The 18,370-nt window shown below is 35.4% G+C and overlaps 1 long non-coding RNA gene across 1 annotated transcript in view; it reads right to left on the bottom strand.

Moving 5' to 3' along the window:
• LOC147583240 (uncharacterized) overlaps positions 1–18,370 on the bottom strand; it is a 167,684-nt gene that overhangs the window by 143,777 nt on the left and 5,537 nt on the right. Inside the window, exon 2 of the long non-coding RNA XR_015242970.1 lies at positions 16,944–17,039. This is a non-coding gene — a long non-coding RNA (uncharacterized LOC147583240). The remainder of the gene's footprint in view (positions 1–16,943; positions 17,040–18,370) is intronic.

Genomic DNA, 18,370 nt, shown 5'->3' with positions numbered 1-18,370 from the left:
CTGGTACTCAAAAATGTCACTGTTGATTAGATATTTTTAGTCATTTAATTTTGCTCTATAAGCTAGAATTCAGTTCTCCTTCATGACTGACACATATTGTTTCTGTCTTTTTCTTCTGTCCACATTTTTCTTTAGGGTATTCATTATAAGAACATGACATGTTATTTTTAATAATACATAACCTGTGGGAGGAAAGCAATGAGAATAAAGGTAGAGTCCTATCCATGAAAAATACTGCTTTAGTTAACTTATCCTAAATTAATTTTGTAAAATGTTTGTCATAGGATTAAAACAAAACAAAACCTTAAATCTGAAGACTAAGTGGTACTGTAGAATAAAAGTATTATGACTTAATATATCCATATAAGAGAATGTGAAGAAATTCTAAAATCTTACAAGAGAATATTCTGTTTTTTCCAGAAACACCTGGGCACTTACTATGTGTCAAAGTCATAGGTGAGAATTCCACCTGTGGGAATATATGATGCTTTGGTTAAAAAGAGGAAACAATTTGGATTTTTTTTTCTTCAGAAAACAGAATTATGTAATCCTTTCCTCACAAATTAGAACCTGTTTTATCTTCAAACCATAGTTTTATATGTGTGTATGCAACAATTTGGAGTTTTGTATCAATTACTAAAAAGAAAAACCCTGTAATTTCTATTTCATAATCCTAAATTCAATATGCATCATATTGTAAAATAGGATACTTTTATGTAGACATGACTAAAGATGTTGAAATAAACTAAACAACATTGTCATTATCTTGTTGTAAATCTCAATTTTTTATATAACATATGTTTCAATGAATTGTTTGGTAGAAAATAATTAATAATAACCTGCAAATTTTCATAAGATATTTATAACTGCCAGATGCTACTCTTGGCTAATCATTTTCATATAAAACCTTAAATTATTTTGAAGATTATAAAAAATGGTTAACAAATAAAAAAAACCCACAAATCTTGAGGGGTGTCTGGATGGCTCAGTCAGTTAAGTGTCCAACTGCAGCTCAGGTCATGATCTCACAGTATGTGAGCTCGAGTTCCATGTTGGACTCTGTCCTGACAGCTCAGAACCTGGAACCTGCTTTGGATTATGTGTGTCTCTCTTTGCCCCTCCTTCACTCATGCTCTGTTTCTCTCTCTCTCTCTCTCTCTCTCTCTCTCACTTTTTTTCTCTCTCTCTCTCAAGAATAAATGAATATTAAAAAAAAATACAAACCCTGAATATGAAAAACATAACTTCGTATCAGAATAAAATGACTTTATATACTATCATAGACATATATACATATATATATATATATATCTGTTTATTTTTTTTAAGATTTTATTTTCAAGTAATCTCTACACCCAATGTGGGGTTCAAACCGACAACCCCAAAATCAAGAGTCTCACAGTCCTCTGACTGAGCCAGCCAGGCACCGCTATTTCTGTAAATAACATACATATACATAATTATCCATTTTATGATACATGGCAGACACAGAACTAGGGTTTACATTTATTTTCTATTTTAATTTTCACAATATCACAAAAACCCTGTGAGCTAAGAAATATTAATTCCCATATTTTACAAATGTGTATATGGAATTATTGATTTTTAAAAGGGAAGATAAGAGGTCCTCCCCATTAAAATGGGTCTGCAGAGCCACACAGCCTGAGTTCAAATGATGGTTCTGGTCATTACTAGCTGGAGGACTTTAGGCAAATTCCTTCATTACTTTAACCATCACTTTCTTCATCTAAAATTGAAATAGTTATGTGACAGTTAAATACTTCAATGAATTAAAAATGTTTACATGTAGCACAGTAAAGTTTCCATAACTATCAATAAATATCACGCTATCTATTTTGTTCTGTAATATTACCTCTTTATATGTGAATATATATAAAATGATCGCTTTTTCCTTTTTACAAGAGATTTGTAGCATTTTGCTTTTATTTTGCCAATCCCCCTTTGCTGTTGTTGTTGTTGTGATATTTTAAGAACATTTTGATAACTGAAATCTTAACTTAGAAAGGCCTGGGTATCTATAGATTGGACCCATCTATCACCTTTCTTTAGTTCAGATCACAAATTACTTGAAACACTTTATACTGATATACTGAGCTGGCAAAATGGAAAAAAATTCTTATTATGCTTTATGAAATAAAAGAAAGCTTCGTTGCATCTTTCTACTTTTTAAAAAATACAGTCTGTAATTCTTGATTTTCGTCTGATACTTCTATCTTCAGGATAATCGTGAGCAAAAAGTAAGTGACCATGTTCATTTCAGCTGGTGCACTTACAGTGCGGAGCAGGGGAACGGCCTGGGGTTCTATGTTCTAACTATTCTCAGTGAAGTGTTTGAATTTTGTTTTCATGTATATCTAGTAGGTACGTTTTCACAGAGAGCAATGGCTCTTCTACTTCTCACCCCTACCAAAAATCACCTACATCCAATTAAGTATGTGCGCAGCCCATCCTTTTAAATCATACTGAAACCAGGCTAGATCCCATGGCCATTTCTCTTTAACACAAGTAATTATATACTTCCATTGTCCTCTGAGTAGTGTGGGAACTGGGGCAGTTCAGTGTAGAAATGAGCCTCATTAATCCCATTTTTGCAGTTGGGTCCAAAAACTGTGAGATGGCAACATTTTCCCCCCACTGTTAACTAAAGCAAATGCTACAGAGACTGATCTATTTTGCCATTTAAGAGATCTACTATTGCCAAAATAAATGAATTAGAGACACATTCATCAATTGTATTCAGCACCACCACCTAATCCTGCTCCAGACCACAGTCAAATGAATTCATTTTCCTTCTGGCTGGGTAGCAGAACAATCTTCAAAAATTAGGAGTATTGCTACTCCTTGTATTAGTCTTATTCCACACTCCACTAAAAATTAAGTGCTTAAGAATAAGGCCCTCTGAACTACTCTTGCCAGAGAAATGTTTAATGATGTTACATAGCCAGTGTTAAATTTGATTCAATTTATCTCACTGCATTTTATATATTAGTATTGACCAGTACAAATATATAAGCCACATATGATATCTTACATTTCCTAGAGACCACATTAAAAAAAAAGTAAAAGGAAAGTGGTGAAATTAATTTTAATGATCATTGTTATTTAACCTAATATATCCAAAGTATTAATATTTCAACGTGTAATCAGTAAAAAGAACGTTAAGAACATATTTTACATTCCTTTTTCATTATTAGGTCTTTGAAATCTGATGTTTATTTTTCACTTATAGCACCTCTCAATTCAGACCATATTTCAAATATTAAAAAGCCACATGTAGCCAGTGGTTGTTATGTTAGACAATACATATTTCTATATTTATATCTGTATCTATATCTATGTATCTCAACTTAAATCCTCTCTGGAACAGGATAAGACAAATATTTACAGTAAAAAGAAAAAAATAGCTAACATTTTTTGGGCAGGTAATAGTTTGCTAAAAACTTTAAGATGCATATTTATATTTGACTTGCAAATTAGCACCATTGTTTTTCTGCTGCATCATAGCAATTCCTAAGGTAGAATGTGTGATATATGTGTAAGAGAAAATTAAAGTTTACTTAGAGCTAAACCTGACAGTAGCTATTTCTACAACTGAAGGTGAGTTACATAATACATAATTTATAGAAATGGAAAGTAAATAAATCTTTACACCAGCCTCATCCCTTAGAAAGACTTGTGAGAGAGACCTAAAAATGAAACTTGAGTAGATGTTTGGCCTTGTCCAGCAGAGCATAGAAAGGGATTCTGGATTGTGTGTATCGACCCAAGCTAACTCTGGAGACCTAAGTTGGAGAGGAAAGGCGTAGTCTACATCAGAACAAGTGTTGTTAGTATGCTTGCTTAGGGGTGAGTATGAGAACACTGTCATTGCTCAGTAGAAGGGGCAAGGGCTATAGTCATGGCCAGAGGCAAAGCTGACTTTGGCAAAAATATTTGAGGGGAATCTCAGAACTACACCTCTTAGCCTTCTGTTCCTTGCCTTTTTAATAAAAATAACTTCTCTCACATTTTTCTTAAGAAATAAGTCCTTATTTGTTTCATTTTTCTTTTAATCCTCACTTCATATTAAAATGTCTCTGTTTACTACTTGCTACATGTCTTTCCCTCACCCATTTCTGGTCTTGTTTTTGAAGCTTTTTCTTTAGTCAAAGAGCACTGTGGTATTAATAGGCTTCATCAAAATGCCCACCAAATGACTGCATTATTAAAAGTATAATCTATTGTATGAATTGCTCTAAGTTTTATTTGAAGTTCTTTTAAGGATCCAACCTCAGAGCAATTCTCTATCTAGACACAAATAAAATATTTTCATAAAAAAAGCAATAAGAGTATTGTTGCTATCACCTTGTGACTTTTTACTAAGGATGAGGCTGGAGGGAGAAACTCAACTCTGGGACTATTGTCTCATAAAAGCCTCACTGATACCTCTTACTTTGTTCGTTCCCTTTATTTATTTGTAATTCTGGCTCTTAGTTACAGAGAAGCAATGGTAAAAAGGAAGAAAAAAAAGAAAAGAAAGAAAATGAAGGAGAGACTGAGAGAGTAAGAAAGGAGGGAAAGGAGGAAGGAAGGAAGGAAGGAAGGAAGGAAGGAAGGAAGGAAGGAAGGAAGGAAGGGAGGGAGGGAGGAAGGAAGGGAAGAAGAGGGAGGGAGGGAGGGAAGGAAACTGCTATTTGCTATTTTTCCACGCTGGATTCCCTGTTTCCACTTTCCCTATAATGACCTAGGAACCATAAGACAGGTCTTTAAAAGCAGGCAACAGTGGCAAATCTCTAAAGAAACAGGTAGACTTCAGAGTGATCTTGCTGGGTCTTACAGCACATTAGAGCTGATTGGAATTTGAGATTTCTTCCTAGTATCTTATTTTGGAAGGTATTAGGCATGCAGGATTCTCTTTGGTTATTGATCCACCTCTAGAGAAACCATGCTAATTATAGCAAAAACACAGCTGTTGGTAAAGAAACACAAACTGGCTCTGTGGGATTAGGAGATAATTTAGGTTAAAACCTAAAGCAGAGACTTGCGCTTTCCAGGATGACACAAGGCAATCTCTTGGGGGAAATTAAAGAATATTACTAAATCATCCAACGAGGGGAGATTCTCACTAGGTATTGAATAGTGTGAAACTTAATTTATTAATAAACTTCACTTTAGAGTGAACAGGAATGGCATTCTCTGTCAGGCTGCAAACCCCAGGCTGTGTGTGTGTGTGTGTGTGTGTGTGTGTGTGTGTGTGTGTGTGCATATGCGTGTGTGTGTGTATCATGGTAGGCAGAGGTGGGAACAGGGCATTACTAACTTCTGAAGTTGTCATATATAGACCCACTTCTTATTCTAAGCCTTCACTAAATCAATGGTTCTAAGACCAGGGCCTCTTTGAAATTCTAGGCAAACATTTCTCTGACTTTTCTACCAGCCTCCTTGGTAGATGCCACTGCCTCTCTACCTAGATCATCTTCAAGCCATACCTAACACTTTCTATCTCCCAGAAAATTGCAGATGTTTTTTAGTCTTTTGTCATTGTCCTCTCTTCCTCTGCCATGGGTTTATTTACTTACTTATTACACCTTTTATATTTATTTTAGTTTTAACTCAAGGGAGACACAGAACAAATACATGAGCTAAACCTGGTCTTCCATCATGAACTAGATGACAGACGAATCATGTGGTTTTCCCTTTTCTTTACCAGTCATTAATCAGTACACAGTTGTGTTAGCTGAAAATGTGAGAAGGCATGAGAAGTAATCTCATGGGAGATTCATTTATTCATTCAGCAAGTACTGAGCATCTTACAGAAATTTGGTGATAAAGAGCAGCCTGAGAAGAAAGAGAACCAGAAGAAAGCCAGATCAGATTTGTCAAGGAAATGAGACTTTCTGGAGCTGCTAATGTCATAGCTATTCATTGCTATAAAGTACACAAGTAAGACAAGGACTCTAAAGTGACGCCTTTTTGATCTCATCAGGCTATGTAGCTCCATGCTTGTCTACATTTACATCTTCTACCTCTTCTCTGTCAACTTAAATACAACCTTTCTCAATATGACAGATGCCATAGTTCTAGTTCTGGTTGAAAACATTAAAAATTTTTTTAAATGTTTATTTATTTTTGAAAGAGAGAGAGAGAGAGAGAGCCAGCATGAGCCGGGGAGGGGCAGAGAGAGAGGGAGACACAGAATCCAGAGCAGGCTCCAGGCTCTGAGCCATCAGCACAGAGCCCAGTGTGGGGCTCAAACTCATGAACCACAAGATCATGACCTGAGCCAAAGCTGGATGCCCAACTGACTGAGCACCCAGGTGCCCCAGGTTGAAAACATTTTAAAAAGAGAGGTACTAAATGTATTCAAATTGAAAGTATTTCCCAACAACTATATCCAAACACTCCAAATCCTCTGTATTTGTTTCATCTCCTTTAAAGTGCTGGAACCATAAAATATCTCTGTGTCTCTTAAGTTCAATGAGTCAATAATAAAATACAGTTTAAACACTGATTTCACTACATTATAGCACATAAACATATGAATGAATAAAATCTACATAAGATTTTATTATGATACAGTGAAAATATCTGTGATCCTTTAATCATTTTTATACTATTTTGGGGCCAGTTGCATGCCTTTTGCTGATCTCTGAACTTCAGTCCTTTCCAGGTGCAAAATAATGAACTAAAAAAAAAATTACACTAATGCTATTTAAGCTTCCACTGAACTTGACATAATAGAATATAATTTTCTTCCAAGTCTCAATTATAACCCCCAAGAATATCCCAAATAATCAGCTCAAGCTAAGATAAGGAAATGCTGAGAACATTTATCTCATAAATTTGAGCTTCAAAGGGTTATCCTGAACCCGTTCACTGTCACCGAAGTATCTAAGCAAAGGTCAGGCTCTCATTAAAGCTTATCTGAAGCCAAAGTTATATGTTATGGTTTATTGCCTCAAGTACCAATTAATACAGAATTAAAGAAATGAAAAACCAGTGATTCATACCTTTGCAAGCGAACCGTCATACTTCAGCATAAAGCTAAAATATTAATTGTCATTTTAGTCATGTAGTATTTTATTAGGCACTTAACTCTGTAGGTTTTATCAAAAGATATATAACATTCATTTTTAACAAAATGCAGAGGAGATTTGGGGAACATTTACTCAAAAGCTAATAAAGTAAAATCTTAGAGGTATTTTCTAACCAGCGACTTAAACGTGGACATCAATTATTAATGAGGTTGAAATGCTTAATAATAGGAGACTGGAAGGAAGCTATAAAGAATTGCTGAAATATCACCATGATATCAAGGGCGATTGTCTTCTTAGGAGGCATACTAAAAACAATAAAAAGCATAATTGCACACTGTAGCATTAACAAATTTTGTCTGCAAGGCTGTTGTTGATGGTGAGGCAACATGAAAGGAAGGAGGGTTACACACCAGGGGAGAGTATACAGAGGTGTTCTTTCATTGCTATGATTTTATGTAACCTGGTCTCACCTTTCCTACAGATAAATGCTAACCCAGTATTATTAAAAATCTCCAAATACTTGCAGGCACATTTTACATGCATGCATATCAGCTTCATGATCAGCATATGCTCCATACTACCAGGGGCCCTGAGCCAGAACCTGCCTGCAGGCTGAACTTACACCTTTGCTCCTGGAGATCCCTAAATTCTGCCTCCTATCCGCACATTTGTATGTCATATTTACAACGAAAGCATACACTGTGTCTGCTTCCACATAATGGAAGCTGTCCCTCCAAATATTTAACATCATACAGCAACCGAGTCTACAGATGAACTCAGGGTAAAAGAATAGAGAAATTCCCCATAAGCAGCAAGCAAACAAGATTTTAGGAAGAAAATTATCGTTGATAAATTGAGTCTCCTTGGGATATGCATAGATAAAGACGGATTCTTATGTTATTACTGTCATTTAAGAGACAGCTGAAGTCCGTCGTAAGCCTCTTAGGACTTCCTGTGACTGAGACACTAGTGCCCGTTTTTGGAAATAGAGCTTTTTAAAGACCTTCACGTTGGCACTAGCTTAAAATCTAGCATACTTTGTCTGTTTTAATAAGGGATATGCAGTTAAAAGCTGATGTCTTCTGTCTATTGCCTTATATAAAAGAAACATTTTGCCACAATAATTTGCTCTTGTGTGACTGTACTACTCAGCGGCTTCCTACTCTAAGTCTTTCCTTTCCATCATCCTTGTCGCAGGCCAGCACAATGAATGCACCCTGGGCTAACATGAGATAAATACGTTTACCTAAAAAGTATCTAATATATTTTCTTTAGGGATTAATAGACTCATTTCCTCAGTGTTCAGAGCACATATTTTGTCTGAACACAAAGAAGCACACCCTGTGTAGACTAAATTTCATGTAGTCTATGAAAAGCAAATATTTTACATATATTATATATATATTATCAATCTATCTCTACATTCTATGAGAATATTAAGTCTCTCTACTCTGATACAGAAAGGTTAGTTTGTGCCACCTGACTTCTTCAAATTGCAGATTGAGAGAAGGAGCACTGTAGCTTAAACAGAAAACCATGGTGTAGATGTAAATAATGCAAAGAACACCATACTTTTATCTGAAATTTATCTGGGATTCAACTTCTGCCTTCGACACTTATCAGTTTTAGTTTCAATAGTCTTACTTTTTTTTCCCTCATGTCTAGAGTAGGAATAATTGTGCCTGCAAACATAACAAATGTCATTAGAATTAAGTGGAGGCTTTTAAAAACTAAAGAATGATGATGATGACAATGATGATGGTGATGGTGAGTTGTTCCATTGACTCATTGTCTGGACAGAGTACTGTCTAAAAATGTTTTGTTGCTGTTATTGTAGCCATTTCTTTAGTTTCCCACCCCCTGCCTAACTTCCATGGCAGAAACAAATTTTTTTTCAAGGCAGAGACTAATAAATTTGATTGGATTGATCTATAAACTAAAAATACTGCCACCAATGCCTCCTTCCACTTTGGGACTATGCTCATTTCCAGGATTCTATCCACATCTCATCTCTGATTTCCAATTTAAAAACTCTTGTTCTCTAACCTGACTTTCCATACTTCATCCTCATTCTCACTTTCACTCCTAAAATATTTACTATTGGGCATTTTAAAAATCTCCCAATCCTTCGGTTTTTAAATATTCCATCCCATGGTACCATTCTTTGGATTCACTTGCAAACACTATTGAAAACACTACCTCACTCCCTTGACCTGCCACTATCCCTTCAGCTAGTCTCTCTTCCTAAGATAGATCAATTTTCCATTTTGTCCTATTCGTGTTACCAAGCACCTCAACAAATTGCTTAAAGGTGCTGACTGATTATGTTACAAATTTAGGTTCTCTAAATTTAAAGACACTCATTTGTGTCTTTAAAATGTTTTGACAATGATCTTTTGGCTCATACAACATACATTCAGTATGGAGGTCATTGCAAACTTGTACTGTTCTCTTATGCTCTCTTTGATCCACACTAACCCACTGCCTTGAGCGAATGATCTAGCTTTTATTATATCATGAAAATGGAGGAACAAAACAGAAACAGTATCCAATATCCTTCCTTCTCACTTCAATTAAGGGTCTCAGATTCTTTTCTCCTGCCTTAGAAGCAAAGAAACCACACTCTTTGAGGTATAGGCCTCCCTTCCATGCTCATTATGACAGCCCCTTCTTCACTCTCTAGCTTCTTGGTCTGTCAAGTTTTCCTGTTCTTGTGTCTTTTTCTTTTCATTGGCTCCCTCATCTCGACCAAAAAATATGTTTAAATAAATGTTAGCTCAATTTCACCTCCTATCAACCTACTGACTCCTTACTTTTTTTCTTCACTAGCATCCTGAAGAGATTGTGTTGTAACTGGAAATTTTGGGGTGTCTGTAGAGATTGTATCACTTTTAATGTTGCTCCATTACCCACTCTAGTCTCTTACTTCTCTTAGGGCTCCCTCATCCTTTTCCATAATTTCAATTGCAAAAGATATATGTATATACATATATGTATAGACACACATAGATTTAATTTCTTGATGGTGTTAATATCAATTACAACATTCCACCTAGTATCCTTACCAGGATATCTGCAATCATCTCAAATTCAGAATGTTACAGAGTAGAATTTCAGATGCTCTCTCTTGACTCTACCTCTTTAATACCATTTTGTTTGTCATTGTTCTAAATTAGGCTTCCTTCGTTTTCATCTGAACCCTCAAATTGCTGAACTTATAAGATACTTTAAGATCCAACTCTAATGTCACTCCTTCATTAATCAATTCATTCATCCATTATTACACTCAATTACTCAACTTTTAAACTGAATTCCTAACATGGAACATGAGCTGTTACTAAACACTGGAAACACATTACTGAATCACAAAGTGATTTTCCTGGCTTTATGGCAGTTTGTTGACCTTCCTTTTACAAATAAATCCTTCTTCCTCTAGGGTTTTCATGAACTGTCATGCAGTCCAATATTATAACAATTGTAACATTTAAAAAAATTTAGAAGGTTATCTTTATGCTTTCCATAGATCAGCTGAATTCCTTGAGGACAAAACCTGGTTTTGTATAGGTGTATCTGAATAAATGTGTGTATTGTTGCTTTTGTTTTTTCCCCACTATATGAATCTTATAGTTATCTCTTTAATGTTCATTTTTGTTGAGTAAAGTAAATGTGGAGTCCAGGGAAGCCAACATATAATCATGGACCTGAATGTTTAAGAGTACTTTCTCTGAAGAATTGTGTTTCTATAGATTGGTTTCCTTGTAAAGAATTATCTTTTTCAGAATTTGATAAACCTGTTTCATCATTCTGATTAATATATAAGGGCTGGTAAAGAGGAAATTATACATTGTTTGATTAACATAGCATCTTGAAAGTTTCTTAACACTTTTACTTTCTTTTGGGCACAATATGAGAAAAAAATGGAAGTACATTTGGTTTAACTCTAGAGTACAATTAAAAGAATTAGCTTTGGGCTGTGGAGACACAACAATAACCAAGAAATTATCTCAGAACTCAATATTAAAAAGAAAGTTCTTATTGAGGGCATATGGAACATTGTGATTTGGAATGAAGAGACAGAGACAAAGACAATAAGAGATCTTATCTGTGATAAATATTGAAAAAATGTCAATAAAACATCCCTATTGAATTAAAAGATGCTGAGCCCATCTGTAACTTAAGTATCCCATCTTTGATATAATAGATGCAGCTCATCCAATTACCAACAGCATTTTAACATACTACTTCATGACAGTTAATAAAATTTGATCATTCTTCTCTGCTTTCTACTTTTTTTGTGGGATGTAAATAAAAGTGTGACTGCATTGCAACAGCTTTATGGAAACTTTCTTCAAATTGCTGATACCCAAATCATATTTTTCAGGTCAAAATACAGTAAAAAAATTGAGATTAAAATATTAAATGTTTGAATTATATCTGCCACCTCTCATTTGAATAAATTCTCATGTTTTAGGATCAAATGATTGTATGAAATAGAGAATAGACATAGATGTAACTCTATAATCTGTATGACCATGAAGACATATATTTAAAAGTCTATATAAGAGAAATATGGAAAACTGAGTGCCTTGAAAATAGTATGATTAATCTCATTAAAAAATCTTGCATTAGATATGTGCCCTTTACTTTGTAATACTTAATCCCCCAAATCACAGCAAGACAGAACTTGAATGGGAGTAAGTGTGTAACCCTGAGGCAGAACCTACTTGTAACTTAAATAGACTGTGTTATGATTAGTGGATCTGTCTTAGCTTTCTTTGTTGAATCCTAAATTAGAACTATGTTTTTCTGTCCACATAAAAAGGAGGAAGAGAAAGATAAGAGAGGAAGGAGAATGAATGAGAGAGGGAGGAAAAGACAGCAAAGTATTTCTTTCGTGTAGTGGTCCTCCAAGAATTTATAGCATCAGAGTCTTTATTTCCCTAATTTTCTTTCCCTTCTCTTCACATTCTAAGTCTCCTCATATTCTCTTAAAGTTATTCTGACAGCTCATATTCCTCTTAAAGTATAGTGTTTATAACTAAACAAAAGATTCGAGGGATAAAGCTATCTCTTTAAACCTTTAAATCTTCCTTACCATCTCCTCCCTTTTTTAAGTGTTGAGATTCCTCAAATGTCTACACTGAGTCTCTTCTAATAATACTTTCTCTTCCTGGGAAATTACACCCATTTGCAAGATTATGTGTGTGCTGATAACTTCAAAATTTACATCAATTGCATTGGTATCTCTCTTCTGCTCAAGACTTTGATTTCAGGTCATCTGGTCCTTCAAACACTGAAAGTAAACTGAACACATCACATGTCTTTCCAAATATTTTCCCTTCCTTTGCTCCAGTTTCTCATGATGAAAATGGCATCAATATTTTATACTCTTCTTACTTTGGATCATCAAGTGGAATGGGTCAATAGTTTCCATCTGCTGCTATCTGTTGTTCTTATTTATCTTTAGTGTGTTGTTGGACCCTCCTAATTGGTTTCCATACCTCCACCACAAATTTCATGCTGTTTCAATCAATATTCTAAAACTGTTTTGATAAGATTACAGCCTTCTTCAAAGTAGATTTTCCAATTTACAGTATGCTTAGCATAACTTTAATTTCTTTCCATAACATTTGGCCACAAACTATGGTTGTAACTTTGTCTTACACAATAAGAACACAGCTAATAACAGTAATAATAATAGCAGCTCCCATTTATTGGATATGAGGCACAGTATATTTCATATATAGTATCTCAGTTCAATCTTCATGACAAACCTGTAATATAGGTTTTACAGTTGATGTATTTTGCATTTGGGGCCTGGAGAAGCTAACAAATGTTCCTGTGGTTGAATGCAAGTGACAGAATATGAACCTGAAAGGTTTTTCTGAAATCCATAATCACTCTCTTTGCCTTATGTTGTCTCAGAATGCATTTCAATCGCTAAGCATACCGCGCTTTAATTCAGATTTTACTGATATTTACTAAACAACTCCTGCTCAGTGTATTCACAGCTATCCTGTCATCCTCACCATGCATTCTATAATTCAGTTTTACCAGACTATAGTGTGAACTTTAATAACTCAGTCCCTATGCTCACGATTTCCCTTACTTAATGGAAATTCTGACCACCTTTTCAGGCTTAACTCAAATGCCAATTCCTCACAAAGCCATCTAAAATTAAACTAGTTGAAATTAATGGTCTTTGCTGTGGTTATCCATTGCCCAGTATTGGTACTCCTAGTACTAAACTAAATATATTTTACCTTTCAATACACTACCTGTTCCAAGCCTAGCAAAGAATCTATCTTCTTTATCTTTATCTTTCTAGCCTCTGGCAGATATTCTTTGATTTAGTACATGTTCAATAAATGCATATAGAACAAATGTTTAAAAATTGTATTTAGAATGAGATAAACTCTAGGAAAATATGTTTAAGATAGAAACATTAGGTGCGTTTTTATTATTTAACACAGAGTACAGATGTATGAACCCCAAATATGTAAGAACATGTTAGCAATCTGAGATTTCTCTTAAAAGCAACCATAATCTTACATTCTGTGGTCCAAGAACTTGTCATCTCTGTTAACTAATTCACTTCTTTGGGGTCAAAGGAAAGGAATCTGAAGCATTTGGGTCTTTCTTCTTCCTTCTCCTTTTTGAGGCCTTGATCATTCTAAAGTTGGCAAACCACAATGGCAATTTCACTCATTCAGTCATTGAGAAACATGTTGCCAATGCCTTGTAGCTCACAGTCCTAGGGAATCCATATATTTTTAATTCTTTAACATTTATTTATATATGAGACAGAAACAGAGTGTGAAGAGCAGGGAGGGGCAGAGAGAGAAGAGAGGGATACACAGAATCTGAAGCAGGCTCCAGGCTCTGAGCTGTCAGCACAGAGCCTGACACAGGGCTAGAACCCATGAACCATGAGATCATGACATGAGCTAAAATCAGACGCTTAACCGACTGAGCCATCCATATGTTTAAATAGTCATAAGAGATGAGCATAACTTGGCCATCCAGACCTAATCTGGGTTCACTATGTGTAATATAGACATATTTCAAAACCTAATGCACCAACTTCCGGAAAAAGTTAAGTGTGATGGTTAAAAACGTCAAAATTTATCAATAAATCAAAACTTATACCATGTTTCTTAAATGTCTTCCAATGTTTTTTGCTTCCAAGACTAAGGTTGCAACAAAGTATACATTTATACAATTTTCCTAAATGTAAAATGTTTGGAAGTTGAAAGTCACACCATAGCTATAAATGAAAGGCACCTTTGTACCTAAATGACACAATTGTGCTAACAAATATTATCATATAAGGAAGCATTCTTTTTTTCCACAAAGTTTGACTAATTGTTGTTCGTTATTTTATTATCATTTCAAATAGCCTAAAATCTTTTTCTTTCAATGGGAAGTAAGAGAACAATTTTAACATGTAATAATGGAGTTCCTGCCATTTCTTTTTCTCCACAGGAAGAAACCCAAGCCAAATCCTGCTCTCCTGAAAATACTTCTATGAAGGGCTGGCAAATCAGAGCTCTCTCAGTAACAGAAATGCAGCTGTAAGTATTATGCTTGACCAAACCCTTCTTTCTGTTGGCTGTTTCCCACTTTCAGTTTCCTTCTTTTGAGTAGTGCTGGTAAATTAGCAAGGAGAGACCTTGTGCTGGATTTTGGGCATGTGCCTTCAGGGCCTGAAGCCATAGCCTTCAGGAGTCATGCTGAGTGGGCCATTAAACAAATGACAAAGAAAGAAGAAAAGAGTCCTCCTTAGCATAAATACCCAATGATTGATGATAGCTTCTTTATTTATTCCTGCCCAGAATGTTTGCAAGTCTACTCAAAGAGGCAAATACTAGCTTTAATATAAATCCCCAGGAAAATATTTCATATTTCACACAGTAGAGTCAATTCTCTGAGGTATATGTTCTTCTCTCTTGTGCACAAGGTGGTAGGTAGCATCCTGCCCACCCACCGCCACCCCCAGCATTGCCCTTTGCTTATTTTGATGCTTGTGTTGATGTAGATACTAAGCCACAACCCCTAACATTAGATTGAATAAGTGACATGATTTAGCAATATAATAAGTAAGAGATATATCTGTTCAGAATTCAGTGACAGAATCTTAGACGTTTGTTTTGTTTTTTTTTCCTTTTTTGGTAAAGCATAGGGACAGCAGCTCAATATGCACGGGGCATCTTCCTTCCTCCAAATAGCAAGAGCCTCCCTAGGAAGCAGCAGTATACGGGGCATAGAGGTCTTCCCACCCCCCAGTATAGTATCAGCAGAATTGTGTTCCTGTTCCCCTTCTTCTGTAATTCCCAGCACATTCGGTGGATTACATACTGTTTATGCATCATGCAGCCTCCCTGAGCCCTGTTTCTTTACAGTACTTACTCCTGCTGCTAAAAGGAAAATAGGCTCTGACAATCCTCTTTGGCTGCCAAAGCTGCTGCCTCTGAATGAACACATCCTGCTTCCAGGAGTCAAGCTGATCCCTGTGATCCTTGAATCCAACAGGAGTTCAAAAGAATTCTGTGCGCCTCAAAGAGCAAAAATTGCTATTCGTTTAGGATTGAAGGAGGAACCAGAGCTTCCTCACTAAGAGCTGATGCTATCCTGCCTCCTGATTCTGCCACTGCTGCTGAACCAGCTCAAACTGCAGATGAACCGGAAGGCCCCAATCTGCCTGCGACTCTGGATCTCCTCCTGCCTGACACAGTTCAGCTCAGACACAATAATGAGACCATTGAATTTCCCTCTGCAGCTGGGAGCTGGCTGTAAACGCTAAAGTTAAGTTGTTGAAATGACTGTGTCAGGGGACTTGCAAATGAATATACTGTCATTCCAACGTAACCCAATTTACCCTGTGTTCATAGTGAATAGTTTTAGACACTTAGTGTAAAGCCCTACTATGATGTTCGGCAAAAACATCTTTAGAACACACGCTCCCAGAGGAAAATTGACAAGTAAGATGACAGCTTAGAAAGGGATAAAAGAATCACAGTGGTAGAGTATATTTTATGACACTTTGCATAAAAGGATTTAAAGATGTTAAAAATGAATGATTTCACAATATCCACAAAAGATCAGTAGTAAATATTATTCAAGTTAAAAAATAAAAATGAAATAAGTACTGCAATGTTTTATTATTCTGCAATTCTCTTATCAAATGCAAATGAATAAAATGTCCCTCTCTGAGCAGATGATAAATGAAAATCAGTTCTTATAAATCTGTATGAACACACAGGCACCATTCTAGGACCTTACCAAAATGAATACAGAATATTTGTTGTATTCCACTTAGAAATGTCTTAAATAGATTTTGAAGATCCCTTTAAAATTATTTAATATATATTCTGACACATTAAAAATTGTCAGGAATATATATCTTGAGTTTAGTATTCATAAAATGGCTTTTATAAAAATTTTATAAAATTTTTCTAGAAACAGATCCTCAGGGCCTTTATATGCTTTAATTATAGTAAAAGTATATTTGTATAAGGGTTTCTTGAGAGATGATACAAGTATTTGTAGTGATTGTGTGCTCTTCTAGGTTGTGTATGAGATCTAGCTTGTTCGATGGTATAAAATGTAGTTAGGGAATTATTAACTAGGATTTTATCAAATAGGTAAAAAATTTTAAATTAGGGACTTTTTCCCCTAAAAATATGTAGTCTTGGAGACTACTAAATGCTTATATATTGAGAGGGGCAATATGAAAAAAGGGTAATCATTTGCTTCCGTTCCCACAGTCTCCTTTTTTCCCCTCAAGCCCTGTATAATTTGAGCAGGATTCCGTGGATGTACACAGCATATCTCTTCTCCATTCTGTGTCAAATGGAGCAGCTTGAAAGCTGGGGGATAGAATCATCTGAAAGCTTGTTCACTCACATTTATGGTGATTGATACTGGCTTTTCACTTAGATCTTTTCGTGGGTTTTGGCTACTTCCTCATGGTGTGGTGGCCAAGTTCCAAGGATGAGAATCCTGAGAATGTAAGAACATGGCAGAAGACATGTCACATTTTATGATGAACTTTGAAAGGCATGTAGCATCAATTCCAGCCATTTTAGTTGTCAAAGCCATCACAAAGTCTCAAGTACCAAGTGATGGTAGATTCTATCTCCTAATGGAGAGTTTCAAACTTCTAGAACAGCATGTGATAACAAAAATGTTGTGGCCATTTTTGAAAAATGCCAATATTCAATATTATACAAGACTCTCTTTAATGAAGTGGTATTAAATATCAAAAAAATATACTAAGCATTTATACTGGTCATTTCTATTTAATAATGAATGTACTCTTTCATTCTTGCACGCTATTCTGATTCCTCTCAGTTGTAACAAACAAAAAAGCTCTGGACAGTCTATAGCTCAGGCTGATTTCTAGCACTTAAAGTTTTTGATATAATTTCTAGACTACTCAATGACTTTGTTTCTCCTTTGTGTCCTATGGCTTACTTTAGATTATTGCATTGCACTAAAAATTAGGTAGAGGATGAGATAAAGATCATAACAGATGTTAAAATGTATTTGATTACTTGAGACATTGCCGACTCTGGTTTTAAATAGTAATCTAGAATTGGGTTCATAAGAAAAACTGTGAATAACAGATTTTTAATTCCTGGACAGAGTTGGTTGGTGATGGTGGTAGTGGACAAGGAGTGAGAAGGAATGATGATCAATTTTTTTTTTTAATTAAGAAATTTGATTTTTTTTACCTTTGAAACAGAACTAATTACAAATTCAGAATCTATTTAATGCATATCAAGAGAACATAGCTGGCATTTCTGGAAATCAGATAAGTCTGCAATGACCTGTGCCCTCACATGGTTTTGCACACAGATGAAACTGAGTAATAATAGATGTCACAGGTATTTTCACTGTGACATCTATTTAAACATCTGTTTAAATGTTTTACATCTTTTTCTTGGTCAAAGACTATTTAACCTATGTCACAGTAAACTATTGTTTGCAACATAAAGAACACTGCTTTTCGAAAACAAGTTATTGTGATTTAAATTTTTTTTAAATGTTTATTTATTTTGAGAGAGAGAGAGAGACAGAGCATGAGTGGGGGGAGGGACAGAGAGGACAGAATCTGAAGCAGGCTCCAGGCTCTGATCTGTCAGCACAGAGTCCGATGACATGGGGCTTGAACTCAGGAACTGCAAGATCATGACCTGAGCTGACGTCAGACACTTAACCAACTGAGCCACCCAGTGCCCCGCTGTTAGAAAACAAGTTAAAGAGAAACAGAAAAAGGATAATATTTCAGCAGATTCCTCTCAGGATAATCTTAATCAGATCACAAATTG

The sequence above is a fragment of the Puma concolor genome, chromosome A2, assembly GCF_028749965.1.
Source record: "Puma concolor isolate L17-30 chromosome A2, mPumCon1.1.hap2, whole genome shotgun sequence".
Taxonomy (NCBI): domain Eukaryota; kingdom Metazoa; phylum Chordata; class Mammalia; order Carnivora; family Felidae; genus Puma; species Puma concolor.
This window is presented reverse-complemented; position numbering and strand designations above follow the sequence as displayed.